The sequence below is a fragment of the Giraffa tippelskirchi genome, chromosome 10, assembly GCF_054371585.1.
Source record: "Giraffa tippelskirchi isolate mGirTip1 chromosome 10, T2T-mGirTip1v1.2.pri, whole genome shotgun sequence".
In the NCBI taxonomy this organism is placed as follows: domain Eukaryota; kingdom Metazoa; phylum Chordata; class Mammalia; order Artiodactyla; family Giraffidae; genus Giraffa; species Giraffa tippelskirchi.
In genome coordinates this window covers 149268989-149284170 of record NC_137284.1, presented here as the reverse complement: position 1 = coordinate 149284170, position 15182 = coordinate 149268989, and the positions used below count along the sequence as shown (strand labels likewise).

The 15182-nt window shown below is 42.6% G+C and overlaps 1 protein-coding gene across 1 annotated transcript in view; it reads left to right on the top strand.

Annotated features, from left to right (window-relative positions):
• The window catches only part of KEL (Kell metallo-endopeptidase (Kell blood group)), a 138330-nt gene that overhangs the window by 91740 nt on the left and 31408 nt on the right, over positions 1–15182 (top strand). The window lies entirely within an intron of this gene.

Sequence of the window (15182 nt, the reverse complement as noted above, 5' to 3'; positions counted from 1 at the left end):
TTGAAACTAAGAAATGTTAGGCACACTGAAATCAATCAAAAAGGTCAGTGAAATGAATGCCTTGTTAATAAAAATACAATATATCAATACTGAATCAAGATATAAGGAATAAAAAGAAATGAAAAGGACAATATGTAACTTCCTTCCTCCACCTACCCTGTTCAATAGAATTTGAAAATTTTCTTTAAATTTTCAAAAAGTAAATAATGCCTTTTTGGCAGAACATGGTATTATGACTGGGTAGACATTTGCCATGTTTGGGTCTGACAAGTATCTTTTGAACACCTTACTATGCGGGGAGAATTTCCCATATTATAAACCCCTCTTTTCTAGGGTAGACACCGAGGTCATGATCCCCCAGAGTCTCCTGCAGTCAGGCACAGCCTAGGATCTGGGCTTTGCCAGTCAGAGACACCTGTACCAGCTATCAGTGGCAAAACTAATAATAGGAGAAAGAGTGCAGAGTGTGGATCTATTTTGGGCAAATGTTGTGTAGAGCTTCTGCTGTCTGTCTCCAGCATCGCTCATGGTGGCCACAGGATCCCGGCAGCAGTGGTGGCAGGAGGGGGTACTTTGGCCAGAGCATGGTGATCCTAGTGTTTTTGCCTCATAGACTCTGACTCTGCCTATCTCTGATATCTCAATATCTTTGAATAGATTTTCTTTCTGACTAAACTATCTAGAATAAATTCTATTGCTTGTAATAAGGAATCAAACTGATTCATTATCCAGTTTGTTCTATGGGACAACTTTGGACCTATTTTGCAACTTGGCAATCATTGTAAAATTAAATTTTTATTTTAAGATATCTCAAGATTCACAAGTAGTTGTATGAAATAACATAGAGAAATCCATGTACCCTTTACTTAGTTTCCCACAATGGTAACATCTTGCAAAACTGTAATAAAATTTCACAGCCAGGAGATTGATGTTGGTATGACATTGATACAATCAACTTATATAACACATCCATCACCACAGTTCAGTTCAGTTCAATCTATCAGTCCTGTCTGACTCTTTGTGACCCCATGGACTGCAGCACGCCAGGCTTTCCTGTCCATCACCAACTCCCTGAGCTTGCTCAAACTCATGTCCATAGAGTCAGTGATGCCATCCAACCATCTCATCCTCTGTTGTCCCCTTTTCCTCCCACCTTCAATCTTTCCCAGCATCAGGGTCTTTTCCAATGAGTCAGTTCTTCACATCAGGTGGCCAAAATATTGGAGTTTCAGCTTCAGCATCAGTTCTTCCAATGAATATTCAGGACTGATTTCCTTTAAGATTGACAGGTTTGAGCTCCTTGCAGTCCAAGGGACTCTCAAGACTCTTCTCCAACACCACAGTTCAAAAGCATCAATTCTTCAGCACTCAGCTTTCTTTATAGCCCACCTCTCACATCCATACATGACTACTGGTAAAATCATAGCTTTGACAAGATGGACTTTTGTTGGTAAAGTAATGTCCTTGCTTTTTAATATGTTGTCTGGGTTGGTCATAACTTTTCTTCCAAGCAGTAAGTGTCTTTTAATTTCATGGCTGCAGTCACCATCTGCAGTGATTTTGGAGCCCCCAAAATACAGTCTGTCACTGTTTCCATTGTTTCCCCATCTATTTGCCATGAAGTCATGGGACTATATGCCATGATCTTAGTTTTCTGAATGTTGAGTTTTAAGCCAACTTTTTCACTCTCCTCTTTCACTTTCATCAAGAGACTCTTCAGTTCTTTACTTTCTGCCATAAGGGTGTTGTCAGAGTATCAGAGGAATAACCATGTTCATCCAAAGGATGCTGTTTCCAAATGATGAAAAACATCTAAATCTCAACATACTCATGAGATTTTATAAGAGAAGATAGAATTTTCTTCCCAACTTTGAGTCAACATTGATTATCTGGGCCTTGAAGCAACAATACGTGTGCCCAGTGCCTTGCAAAGCCAAATACTCTTCAAATCGCTTGATTCTGTTTGCAGATCAGTTCCCTGACTTCTTCTGTCATTCTCTGTATTATAAGGATCTAAGTTTCCTAAGGCTCCCTTCTCTGTGAATTTTAGGGAAATTCAGCCAAGAGGAAGAGGGTGGAGGTGGAGGTAAAGCCAGGGTATGTGCCCTTCTCTCTCTGCTTCAGGTAGCACCTGCAGTGCCAGTTGTATCTCCTCTGTGGCTACAGCTCCCACTGGACAGCTTTTTCTTCTACTATCCAAGCTGCTGAACAGATCCAATATGACTCCATCTTTGCTGGGCAGCTCCAACTCCAAATCTCTGGTAAATTTCATCCCTTTGTTCTCCAAACCTAAAGGATCGTAGTAACTTCTTGATGTTAATTTTGGGGTTGTCTCTTTCCCTCCTTCTCCATTTGACTTCTCAATTCTTGCATCATCTGTGCATCCATTTACATGTATCAAACTTCCTCTGTTTGAAATATCTAGAGTGGTTTCTGTTTTCCTGGGAGGACTCCAAATATTAAAGGCTCTTATAAAAATAATACAAGGTTGAACAGTTTGAACAAGGACATCAAGGTCTCTTGGTGAGCTATAAAGCAGTATAGGAATAACACAGCAATATGAGATCTACTTCCTCTTTCACATTATGTTAGTTGTTAAGTATAGGGTTGCCTTGTGACACATGATATGAAAAACCATTCTATTCCATATACCTGGCATTCCTTAGCATTGTGCAATTCACAACACGGTCCTCTGTATCTAACAAACTTGGGTAGGTAGATACTGCCCAAACATCATTTCTCTTGTTAATAACATTTTGTTATTAGTAGGACTAAAGTCAACTCTGAGAGATAGATAAAAAAAAAACCTAGTTATCTAAATAAAACTAATTTTCTCATGTATAAAAGTGTGTAGGGTGAAGGATGCAAATGGAAAGTGGATGTCATATTATAAATGTATCCAGTGGGCAGCATGAAGACAGATTGTGAGGACCCATGGGAACAAAGAGCCTGTTGAAGACAAACAAACGAGTTGTGTTTTTAAGTAGTTGTGAAATGGAAATGGATTATTTTGTAAACTGAAGTTAAACGATGGTAGCAACAAAAACCTCATAATGGAGCATTTTTCAAAATTATCAACTACTTTGGCCATTTCGACATATTTCTTTTAAGATTTGACCGGTTTTTAAATTTTTATTTATTTATCTATGGCTGTGCTGGGTCTTTGTTGTTGCGTGGGTTTTTTCTCTCGCTGCGGCGAGCCGGGGCTACACGCTGGTTGCGGGGTGCGGGCTTCTCATTGTGGAGCACAGGCTCTAGGGCAGGCAGGCTTCAGTATTTGCAGCTCCTGGGCTCTAGAGCACATCAGTAGTTGTGGTGCATGGGCTTAGTTGCTCCACAGCATGTGGGATCTTCCTGGATCAGGGACTGATCGGGGACTGAACCGGTGTCTCCTGCACTGGTGGTTAGATTCTTCTCCATGAGCCACCAGAGAAGCCCCTAAACAATTTTTAAAGTAAGGTAAAAAAAAAAGATATAAACAAACCAATGTGGGTGTGCTAAGTTGCTTCAGTCGTGTCCGATTCTTTTCAACCCTACAGACCCGTAGCCCACCAGGCTCCTCTGTCCTTGGGATTCTCCAGCCAAGAATACTGGAGTGGGTTGCCATGCCCTCCTCTGGGGGATCTTCCAGGCCCAGGGATCAAACCAGCGTCTCCTAAGTCTCCTGCATTGGCAGGTGGGTTCTTTACCACTAGCGTCACCTGGGAAGCCCCAAATAAACCAATATTCAGTATTGAAAAATAAGTCTGTAGGGATGCAGTTCAGGGCTGGTATGGGTCCTCATCTCCACAAAGTCCACAGCCACCCAGACACTGGATTCCTTCTAGTTCACTGATTTGCTGTGTCTCAAGTGTGAAACTTATTCCTACTATCCAAGAAGCATGTAGCTTCCAGACAGCAGACTGGAAGGAAAGACCAAGAAAAGCAGGAGGAGGGGATAGGCAATGGGAAAATGCCAAATATCTCCTAAGGAAGGTTTCAAATAGCTACCACATGACACTTCTGCTTGGGTAAACTTTAGCCAGAACTTCCAAGAGTGGAGGTGGGAGGGCCTAGCTTGTTCCTTCTCTGGTTTCTGCTTATTTTTAAGAGGAAAAGAGAAGCAGTTCCCAGAAGTTGATGCTTATGCTCTGACCTTGTATCTAGAGAGACTTCTAAGACCTCCAGAGAAGGAAGAAATAGAGACTAAATCAGAAACCTAGACTCACAAATTTTGAGTACTAGATTTTACAGTTGTGGAAATTTAGGTTAAAAGCACACAGCTAGTTTATGAGAAATGTAGGATTGAAAACCAGGTTGTTTGATCCCTAGTTCAGTGATCTCTTCATGATATATCACCTCACGGGAAGGCTGTTCTGTTTTCCCTGTGGCATGTTGTTCCGCCGCTCAGTTGTGTCTGACTCTTTGTGACCCCGTGGACTGTAGCCTGGCAGGCTCCTCTATCTGTGGAATTTCCCAGGCAAGAATACTGCAGTGGGTTGTTATTTTCTCCTCCAGGGGATCTCCCAACCCAGAGATAGAACCTGTGTCTCCTGTGGCTCCTGCCTTGGGCAGGTGGATTCTTTATCACTCAACCACCTGCTGCTGCTGCTGCTAAGTCGCTTCAGTTGTGTTCTACTCTGTGTGACCCCACAGATAGCAGCCCACCAGGCTCCTCCATCCCTGGGATTCTCCAGGCAAGAATACTGGAGTGGGTTGCCATTTCCATCTCCAGTGCATGAAAGTGAAAAATGAAAGTGAAGTCACTCAGTCGTATCCGACTCTTCGCGACCCCATGGACTGCAGCCCACCAGGCTCCTCTGTCCATGGGATTTTCCAGGCAAGAGTACTGGAGTGGGTTGCCATTGCCTTCTCCACTCAACCGCCTAGGAAGCCAGAAATTCAGCTGCAGGTCCTCTCCTCAGATGGTGGGGTTTACTTTTCTATTCCTTGGGTCTGGGCGAGCATTGAGACTTGCATTGACCAAGAGAATACAGCAGAAGTGATATATGAATTTTAAGCCTAGGTCTCCAGAGGTTTGCAGCTTCCTCTCTAATTTTCTTGGAATCCAGTTGCCATGGGGCCGCTAGAGGGGTCCCATGGAGAAGATTAAAGATGCCTTGGTCAACAACCCCAGCCAACACCAAATAGGTTAGTGAGACCATCCTGGACAAGGCAGCTTTGAGCTGCCATTTAAAACCAAATACATAAATGAGCACAGCTGACACTCCAACTGTACCTAATTTACCAAGCCATAGAATGGAGAGGCAATACATTTTTTTAAGGCACCAGATTTGGACATTGTTTACTAGGGAACAACAGATAACTGGTATATTTCCTAACGAGTCAATCGATCATATTTCTTGTGGATTTTTTTTAAGCTTCACAAAGGAAGACCACATAATGTGTTCCATTCTCCTATTTTCTGTTGTTCCAAGTGGGAAAATCATTGTTCACCAATCCTTGAAGCAAAACAGAATGCTTAATACTGACCATTAAATAGGACCAGTCCATGCTAAATGCTTTATTGCATTCATATTATTAAGATAAATCAATGCATAAGTGTGTGCTTCCCTGGTAGCTCAGCTGGTAAAGAATTCGCCTGCAGTGTGGGAGACCTGGGTTCAATCCCTGGGTTGGGAAGATCCCCTGGAGAAGGGAAAGGCTACCCACTCCAGTATTCTGGCCTGGAGAATTCCATGGACTGTATAGTCCATGGGGTCGAAAAGAGTCAGACAGGACTGAGGAACTTTCACTTTTACTTTTCATGCATAAGTATAGTTCTCTCATTCTTCACATGATAAGAACAGTCAAGTTTCTTGTCCTTGATCATGCAGCTAATGCAGTTGGTTTAATAAAGGAACTAGACTCCTCAAGGCCCAAGACCAATTGCCTTTATTCTCTCTTACAACTGTTCCCATAAAACCTGCTCTATTTAGCCTTTTCATAACCACTGGGTGAAACTTTTCACTTCTGGGTAAAATCTTGGGGAAGTCCAGCAGCTTTTCAGTTACTTTAGGTAATAAGAAGTTCTCCAGTTATTCCTAGCTAATAACTAGGGCATTCTTGTCTACCCCCAAAACTTTGGACTGTTGTTGCTTTCAAAATTTTTCCCCTTCCCAAGTTTGCACTTGTCTCGAGCTTCATGGCTACAGTGGCAAATGCAGATCATGGTCAGGTTATAGTCTCTCTCTCTACCTGTCTTCTTTCTAACTTGCAACTGCAGCTTTGGTTCCTTGCAGGCTGATCCTTGGGAAGGAAGGAGAAGTAAGGGATGGAAAAGGATTCACTTTTAATCTGGTGCTAGAGCCCTCTGGATGAGGCCGATATTCAAAGGTGTCTCTCTTACAGATTCCTTTGTGGGCTCTTCAGAGTTATTTTCACTAAAAACATCTGCCTCAAATCATCCAAACTGAATTACACTTCCCCTGGCTTAAGTAAGTAAGTCTAAGTGAAAGTCACTCAGTCGTGTCCAACTCTTTGTGACCCCATGGACTATACAGTCCATGGAATTCTCCAGGCCAGAATACTGAAGTGGGCAGCCTTTCCCTTCTCCAGGGGATCTTCCCAACCCAAGGATTGAAGCCAGGTCTCCCGCATTTCATGTGGTCTTTTTACCAGCTGAACCACCAAAGAAGCCCCAGAATAATGGAGTGGGTAGCCTACCCCTTCTCCAGTGGATCTTCCCGACCCAGGAATTGTACTGGGGTCTCCCACATTGCAGCCGGATTCTTTACCAACTGAACTTCCTGCCCTTCATAATTTTGCCTTTATTTTTAATTCCAAAGGTGCCTTCCGTCCTGTTCCTTCTGGGTGGTCCCTCTTCTGGTAGGAAGCCCTGCATCATGTACATTTCATATCAGTTCCTGGCCAACTCCTTTCCCTGGGATCCACAAAGCACAGACATTGCACAGAACATGGACATCTGTAACAGTGCACCTGGTGTCCATGGCAGTGTTCTTTGCTGTACAGGTATCCAGACGGATTCTTTTGTCTTCATAATGTTCAGACACAAGTCATTTGCTACTTCCTGACATTTCAAGTTCTTCAAATCATTCTCTTTTGTCTCCATATTTGGCTCAAAGTGAGTGGTAGATATGCTTCATGGTGAGGCAAGGAAAAACCCACAGTGTCCCCAAACTCTTTTTAGAGAAGACATTCTCTAATGTCTTCAACCTTTCAGCAAATTCTTAGCCTTGTCTGATATTCCATCAGGATCTGAGACAAACCAGAAGTGGAACAACCAGGTTCAGGATCTTTTATCCTTTACTGCACAGATGATCTGACACTATTGCATTGCTCTTGGAAATTCTGAAATGATATAAACAAACGCATGCAAGTGGTGATAGCAGTCATTTGTTATTGGTCTACAATTTGCGAGGCAGTGTACAAAACACATCTTTCTTTATTTAGTCCTTATGGTAATCTGTCATGAAAGGGGTTGTTGTTGTTGTTCAGTCGCTAAGTCCTGTCCAACTCTTCGTGACCTCATGGACGGCAGCATACTAGGTTTCCTTGTCCTTCACTATCTCCTGGAGTTTGCTCAAACTCACGTCCATTTTATTCAGTGATGCTATCCAACCATCTCATCATCTGTCACCCCCATCTCTTCCTGCCCTCAATCTTTCCCAGCAACAGGGTCTTTTCAAATGAGTCAGTTCTTCGCATCAGGTGGCCAAAGTATTGGAACTTCAGCTTCAGCCTTCTCCTTCCTTCCCGTGACAACTCCAGCCCCAGTCATGGAAGGTAAGATGATTTACAGGAATTAGAGGTACGGATTCATTAAGAGATTTTCCCAAGATCGCATGACTGTAACCGGTAGAACCCAGATTCAAATCAAATCTAGCATGTCTAGAGCTAAAATTCCTGCTTTATACTAGACCACATCATTTCTATTGCAGAATACACTGTACGTATTTACTAAGGCTGTCATGTGAAGAATGACAGAAGCAAGACTAACAGGGAGATGGGGGAGGTTAGACCACAGAAAAGATGTGACATTTTGAGATGTCAGCCTCCCTGATTGCCCTGCTGCTCGGAAGGAAAAAGGGAGAGAAGATCTAAACAGTCTATCAACAGTTCCAGCAAAAGGCAGATCTTTAAAAATAAAGGAAACAGAAAGCTACAATCCAGGAAATGATATTTTTTAGATGGTGTTCTATGTGTGTGCATGTATGTGTTTCAGTAGAGGTAAAGGGATTAACTGAATTTTAGGGAGAAACAAAGGAAGAGAAAGAGTAAAGGGAATAGCTACCCAGGTTGGAGATATGACTGTGATTCTCAATTTCAATTCAGAGTAAACTTCCCCTCTTGGGTGACAATACAGTTAATCAACAGCTAGTAAATGATATTGGTAGCAGATGCTCTAACTTAAGAATCAGGTGTCAGTAAAAAAAAGATGTGGCATACACACACACATATGTAGCTGTATATAGACAGATATATATATATCAATACACACACACACACAATTGGGTATTACTCAGCCATTAAAAGGGCTTCCCTGGTGGCTCAGTGGTAAAGACTCGCCTGCAATACAGGAGACATGGTTTTCGATCCCTGGGTCAGGAAGGTCCACTGGAGAAGCAACCTACTCCTGTATTCTTACCTGGGAAATGCCATGGACAGAGGAGCCTGCTGGGCTACAGTCCATGGGGTTGCAAAAAAGTCAGACACAACTTAGAAACTAAACAACAACAAAACCGCCGTAAAAAAGGTGAAATATTGCCACTTGTGACCACATGGGTGGAGGGTATTATGCTGAGTGAAGTAAGTCAGAGAGAAAGGCAAGTACTGTATGATGTCATCTATATGCAGAATCTAAAAACCGAAACTAATGAAACAAACATAACAATACAGAAACAGAGTTATAGATACAGAGAACAAACTGGTGCTGCCAGAGGAGAGGGGTTGGGAGGAAGAAACAAAGTAGGTGAGGGAGATTAAAACGTGCAGGCTTCTAGCATGAGTCATGGTATGAAATGTACAGTGTGGGGAATATAGCTAATACCTATGTAATGTCTTTGTGTGGTGACAGCTGGTAACTAGACTTATCATGGTGATCATTCTGAAATGCACAGAAATACTGAATTACTATGTTGTAGAAAAGGAGCTAACATAGTGTTGCAGGTCAATTATACTTCAAAAGCAAACAAACTTGCTAACTAATTTAAAAAGAGATTGAATTTCTGGTTACCAGAGGCTGAGGTGGGGGAGGTGGGGGAGGGGAAATTGGATGAAAGTAGTCGAAAGGTACAAACTTCCAGTTATAAGGTAGATAGGTACTAAAGATGGGATATACACTATGAAAAATATAATTAACACTGCTGCATATTATATATAAAAATTGTTAGGAGAATAAATCCCAAGAGTTTGCCTCACAAGGCAAAATTTTGTTTCCCCAATTTCTGTATTTTTTCTTTTCCTTTTATTTATTTTTTAAAAACCTTTTATTTTGTATTGGGGTATAGCTGATTAATAAAGTGATAGTTTGGAGTGAACAGAGAAGGGACTCAGCCGCACGTATAAATGTATCCATTCTCCCCCAAACTCCCCTCCCCTCCAGGATGCCCCATAGCATTGAGCAAAGTTCCATGTGCTATACAGTAGTTTTCTGTTGTTTTGATTTTGTATCTGTGACGTGAAATATTTTCTGCTCTGTGCTCTGCCAGTAAAGAAGCCTTTTCAAAAAGTAAATTTTTGAACCCAGGTTAAAAGGAGCCAGCTACTTTGGAAGCCATCAGCTACTTCCTCTCCAGTAAGTGCTGAGAGCTGGGGGGATGCGAGTCTCGGCCACCTGCCACACCAGCCATCTTTTACAGTAAACAAGGAATTAGGAAGTAAACAATAAAGAAAGCAGGATTGGCCCCAGATAGCTAGATGCATATGAAAGAATGATTTCACCAAGCCTGGACACTTGCATCTTCCCACACATAGAAGATCGCTAAATCTCTTCATGTGAGAGCTTTAGGTTTTCTTACTTAACCTTTCAGTATTCAGATTACCTGCCCCTTGCTGCGAACTTGTATATAGCCTGGCTCCCCACCACCACCACCCCCACCCCCCACCCCCGCCTCCTCAGAGTCAGCTCTCTCAGGGTCACCGGAGACACCGTCTCCCGGGCCCAAGTCCTAACATTCCCACCGAAGAAAACCAAACTCTCAAAGTTTAGTTTGTGTGTATCTTTTCCTGGTTGACATATCTGTATGAGATGATGGCTATTCACTAAACTTATTGTGATAATCATTTCATGACATATGTCAGTCAAATCATTATGTTATACATCCTAAACTTAGAGAGTACTATATGTCAGTTATGTATCAATAAAAAAAAAAAAATGAAGCGGGGTTGCGTTGGGAGCCAAGTCAGGGCATCGGGCCAGGCAAAGGGGATTGTTTGGACACCAAAGACACCACACACAGCTGACTGCTCTCTGCGCAAATGTCTCCAGGCTCTGAAGTTAGACACTGTTTTGTGTTGTCCCAGCCTACAGCCTATCGATAACTAATGTGGTTAAACCAGCTCTTGTGGTGCTTACTATGATGGCAAGAGGCCTTTTAGCAATAAATATCAGGAAGCCCTGAAAAAATAAAGGTTTATTACTTGCAAGACCTGGAAATGACATAGCACAGCTGGGGCCACACGGTGAGGTCGAGATTAGGAAAAGAGAGAACACGGGAGCTTGGGGTTCTGCTTTTATTGGGGTCAAGGGCGGGGGACTAGGGTTTTCTGGCTTGCTCTTTATTTGGTGAATTTAAAATGTAAGAGGGAGAATTTAAAGCATGGGAAGAGGAATAAAACAAGTAGCCCTAATGGTCAGTTACTGAAATCAACCAGACTCTCTAATACAAAGCATCCTCAGTAGGGGAGGTGGCCTGGCCCTTTATCTATGGCTGGTGATAGTCGGCTTTGAAGTGGACGTCTCTTGAAATGGACAACGAGGCAGTGTTAAGTCAGGCACTTGCATCACAAAAAAGGAATTACAAAAACCAAGAACCACCTCTCAGGATACCTTCTTCTGGAGCATAGTTTTCTTGCCAACCCCTGGCAGCTTCATTCCATCTCTAGTTCTTGAACTCAACACAGCTTACTGATGACTTGGCCTCGATTTTGGAGTTTCTCTACTCATGGTTTCCAAAGGATCTCCACCATTTGTAATCCCCATTTATGATCCACCTGGGGTATTATCCAACCAGTGCTGCAGACTGAGAATAAAGCTCTCTGGGTGTGGAGTAGACTATAGGACCTTTCCTGATTCTGCCGGCAATTGAAGATCCAAGGCATGAATGTAAGCCAAAATTCTCACAGTTTGTACAAGTTTAAATCTGCATAATCAAGCTCAATCAACCCTGAATACTCATTGGAAGGATGGATGCTGAAGCTGGGGCTCCAACACTTGACCCACCTGATGTGAAAAGCATCAGGAAAAGACCCTGATGCTGTGAAAGATTGAGTGCAGGAGGAGAAGGGGGTAACAGAGGATGAGATGGTTAGATAACATCACTGACTCAATGGACATGAATTTGAGCAAACTCTGGGAGATAGAGAAGGACAGGGGAACCTGCTGTGCTAAATCCATGGGGTCACAAAGTTGGATATAATTTAGCTACTGAACAACAACAATAGAAAATCAAGTTCAGGGATCAGCTGTGAAGGATGTGTGCTAGACCTAAAAGAGGGGACAGAGCCGAGAGTCAGCAGAGAACCAGAAAGAAATTAAGTGATCCAGGTCTAAATTAAGTTGCCAAGTTTTAGAGAAAATTTTTTCTGCGGAAGTAGGGTGACGTTTGCATGAGTGGACATGCTGGTGTAAAGTCTCATGGATAAAGGAATGCCACATCACCACATGTCCTGAGATGCCCTGCAGTGCCTGAGGGCAGATGGAATAGGTGCCACCATTGATGTGGCATAAGGGTCTGTGGGCTTTCCTCACATAGAAGGCTGACCCATTTAGGTTCCTGCCATTTCTTTCGTGAATAGTTTTTGCTGGTCTCACGTAGGTGTTAATATTTCTGCTGCCACACAGGTGAACCAAACCCTCTCACACCAGCTAGAAAGTATGCGAGGTTTTCAATAAAGTAAGTGCAATGGTTTGGATTATTATTTAGCTGATATTAACTATTCTTCCCCTCCTATATGCAAAGTGTTCTCCCTCCTGGTCCATTGATGTTGACTTTGGCCATATGATAAACTTTGACCAAAGGAACACTGATAAACATGATAAAAACTGAGTCTTAATTGTTGTTCTTGTTGTTTAGTCATTGAGTCGTGCGTTGCAACCCCCATGGACTGTAGCCTGCCAGGCTCCTCTGTCCTTGGGATTTCCCAGGCATGAATACTGGGGTGGGTTGCCAGTTTCTTCTCCAAGATCCCTGCGATCTTCCCAACCTATGGATTGAACTGCATCTCCTGCATTTCAGGCAGATTTTTTACCACTGAGCCACTTGGGATGCCCGAGTCTTAATTGCTTGCATGGTTTGGCTTGAACCTTGCACTCTAGTGATTCTTTATGGGAAAACTTGGCTTGCTTAGCTTCTGCCCCTTCAGCCTAGGCCCTGGAAGAAACACATATGCAGCAGACTTACAGAAACATATAGCCTAGATCCAGGCCCATCCCAAATGCAGCTCAAAGCACAGATGAACATGGTTTATATCAGTGGAGACACACAGGTCTTTGAATATGAGAATAAATGCTTGTTTTTGCAACCACTGAATTTTGCATGATTTGTTACCAGGCATTATTATGGCGTTAGTTGACTAAGACAGTAGCCTTAGCAAGATCTTATGCAAATTCTTTTTGAGGACACATATATTGAATTGAAACTTGTGTTGATTAGAGTCTCCTGTGTCCAGAGCATTGCCCTGGACACCTGTTGAATTGTGAGGAAGAGAATGGTACGTGCATGCTAAGTCACTTCAGTTGTGTCCGACTCTTTGCAACCCCATGGATGGAGCCCGCCAGGGTCCTGTGTCCATGGGATTCTCTGGGCAAGAATATTGGCATGGGTTGCCATTTCCTCCTCCAGGGGATCGTCCCGACCCAGGGATCGAACCTGCGTCTCTTTTGTCTCCTGCACTGGGAGGCAGATTCTTTACCACTAGTGCCACTGGGAAGCCCAAAGAGAATGGTAGTTTGTAGTAGATACCAAGAAAAGTGAGGATGAGGATCCCCCTTTTGAGATGTGTCAACTTACATTGTTACAAACTTCAGGCTTTGGGGTGTTACCTTCAAGTTTTTGCCATATTCAATACCAACCAAACTATTACTGTTAAATATATTTTTGGTTGATTTACTATTTTATTTGAACAGGGATTATGTATTCTAAAGTGAAAAGTGAAAGTGAAAGTTGCTCAGTCATGTCTGACTCTTTGTGACCCCACGGACTATACAGTCCATGGAATTCTCCAGGCCAGAATGATGGATTGAGTAGCCAGGTGATCTTCCCATCCCAGGGATCGAACCCAGGTCTTCTGCATTGTAGGCAGAGTCTTTACCAGCTGAGCCACCAGGGAAGCCAAAGAATACTGGAGTGGGTAGTCTATCCCTTCTCTAGCAGATCTTCCTGACCCAGGAATTGAACGGGGGTCTCCTGCATTGCAGGTGGATTCTTTACCAACTGAGCTATCAGGAAAGCTATCTATTCTAATCATACCTATAAAAGAAAAAGTAAGCATGCAAATTAAACTAGTAAGAGCATTCCATCTACTTGCCACTTAAATTGTTTTAAAAGCCATAAATTCTTCTTTACCAAATGTGATCCTCAGCTCTCAGTAATGGCTTTCTTTGAAAGAGCAGTTAGAATGCCCCGAACTGATCTAGGAATGTGTTTCTTCCTTGTCTTATCAAACTCCTCCTGTTATAGGCATTGCCTATAACATCAAGGCTTTCTCTGGCTCATTCAGAAACAGGTTTATTGCCCCTTAGGAGGTAGCATCTTAGCTGTTAGCACCAAAATCAAGCAGTCGTAGAAGATAATTGCCACCAATGGGTGCACCTGAGAGTGCCACCATATGTAGACAAGTGGCACATACTTGATTTTGATACTTTAACCTTTGTGGATGGTGGCTGATTGCAGACACACAACAAAGACCACAGTTTTCCAAACGGGAGATTAGATGTTTGAGTGTTTGGAGAATAACACCCCTCAAGGCAGTCACAGAACAAAGTCAAGTTAGCAAGGAGAGATAGTTCAAAGAGTTTAGACAAAAGACTCACTAGGAAGAGATTTCCAAACACTAAATCTTAGTGACTGAGAGACTTATTGTTAAGGCTTTGGTTCCATTCCCAGCTCTGATAATTATTGACTTTATGACTCTGGGTAAGTTTACTGTACTGGAGAAGGGAATGGCAAACCACTTCAGTATTCTTGCCTTGAGAACCCTATGAACAGTATGAAAAGGCAAGAAGATAGGACACTGAAAGTGAACTCTCCCACTTGGTAGGTCCCTTACAATTTTACAGTGGAAGTGAGCAATAGAGTTAAGGGACTAGATCTGATAGACAGAGTGCCTGCTGAACTATGGACGGAGGTTCGTGACACTGTACAGGAGACAGGAATCAAGACCATCCCCAAGAAAAAGAAATGCAGTAAAGCAAAATGGCTGTCTGAGGAGGCCTTACAAATAGCTGTGAAAAGAAGAGAAGCCAAAAGCAAAGGAGAAAAGGAAAGATATACCTATTTGAATGCAGAGTTCCAAAGAATAGTGAGGAGAAATAAGAAAGACTTCCTCAGTGATCAATGCAAAGAAATAGAGGAAAGCAATAGAATGGGAAAGACTAGAGACCTCTTCAAGAAAATTAGAGATACCAAGGGAATATTTCATGCAAAGATGGGCTCAGTAAAGGACAGAAATGGTATGGACCTAACAGAAGCAGAAGATATTAAGAAAAGGTGGCAAGAATACACAGGAGAACTATACAAAAAAGACCTTCATGACCCAGATAATCACGATGGTGTGATCACTCACCTAGAGCCAGACATCCTGGAATGTGAAGTCAAGTGGGCCTTAGGAAGCATCACTATGAACAAAGCTAGTGGAGGTGATGGAATTCCAGTTGAGCTATTTCAAATCCTAAAAGATGATGCTGTGAAAGTGCTGCACTCAATATGTCAGCAAATATGTAAAATTCAGCAGTGACCACAGGACTGGAAAAGGTCAGTTTTCATTCCAATCCCAAAGAAAGGCAATGGCAAAGAATGCTC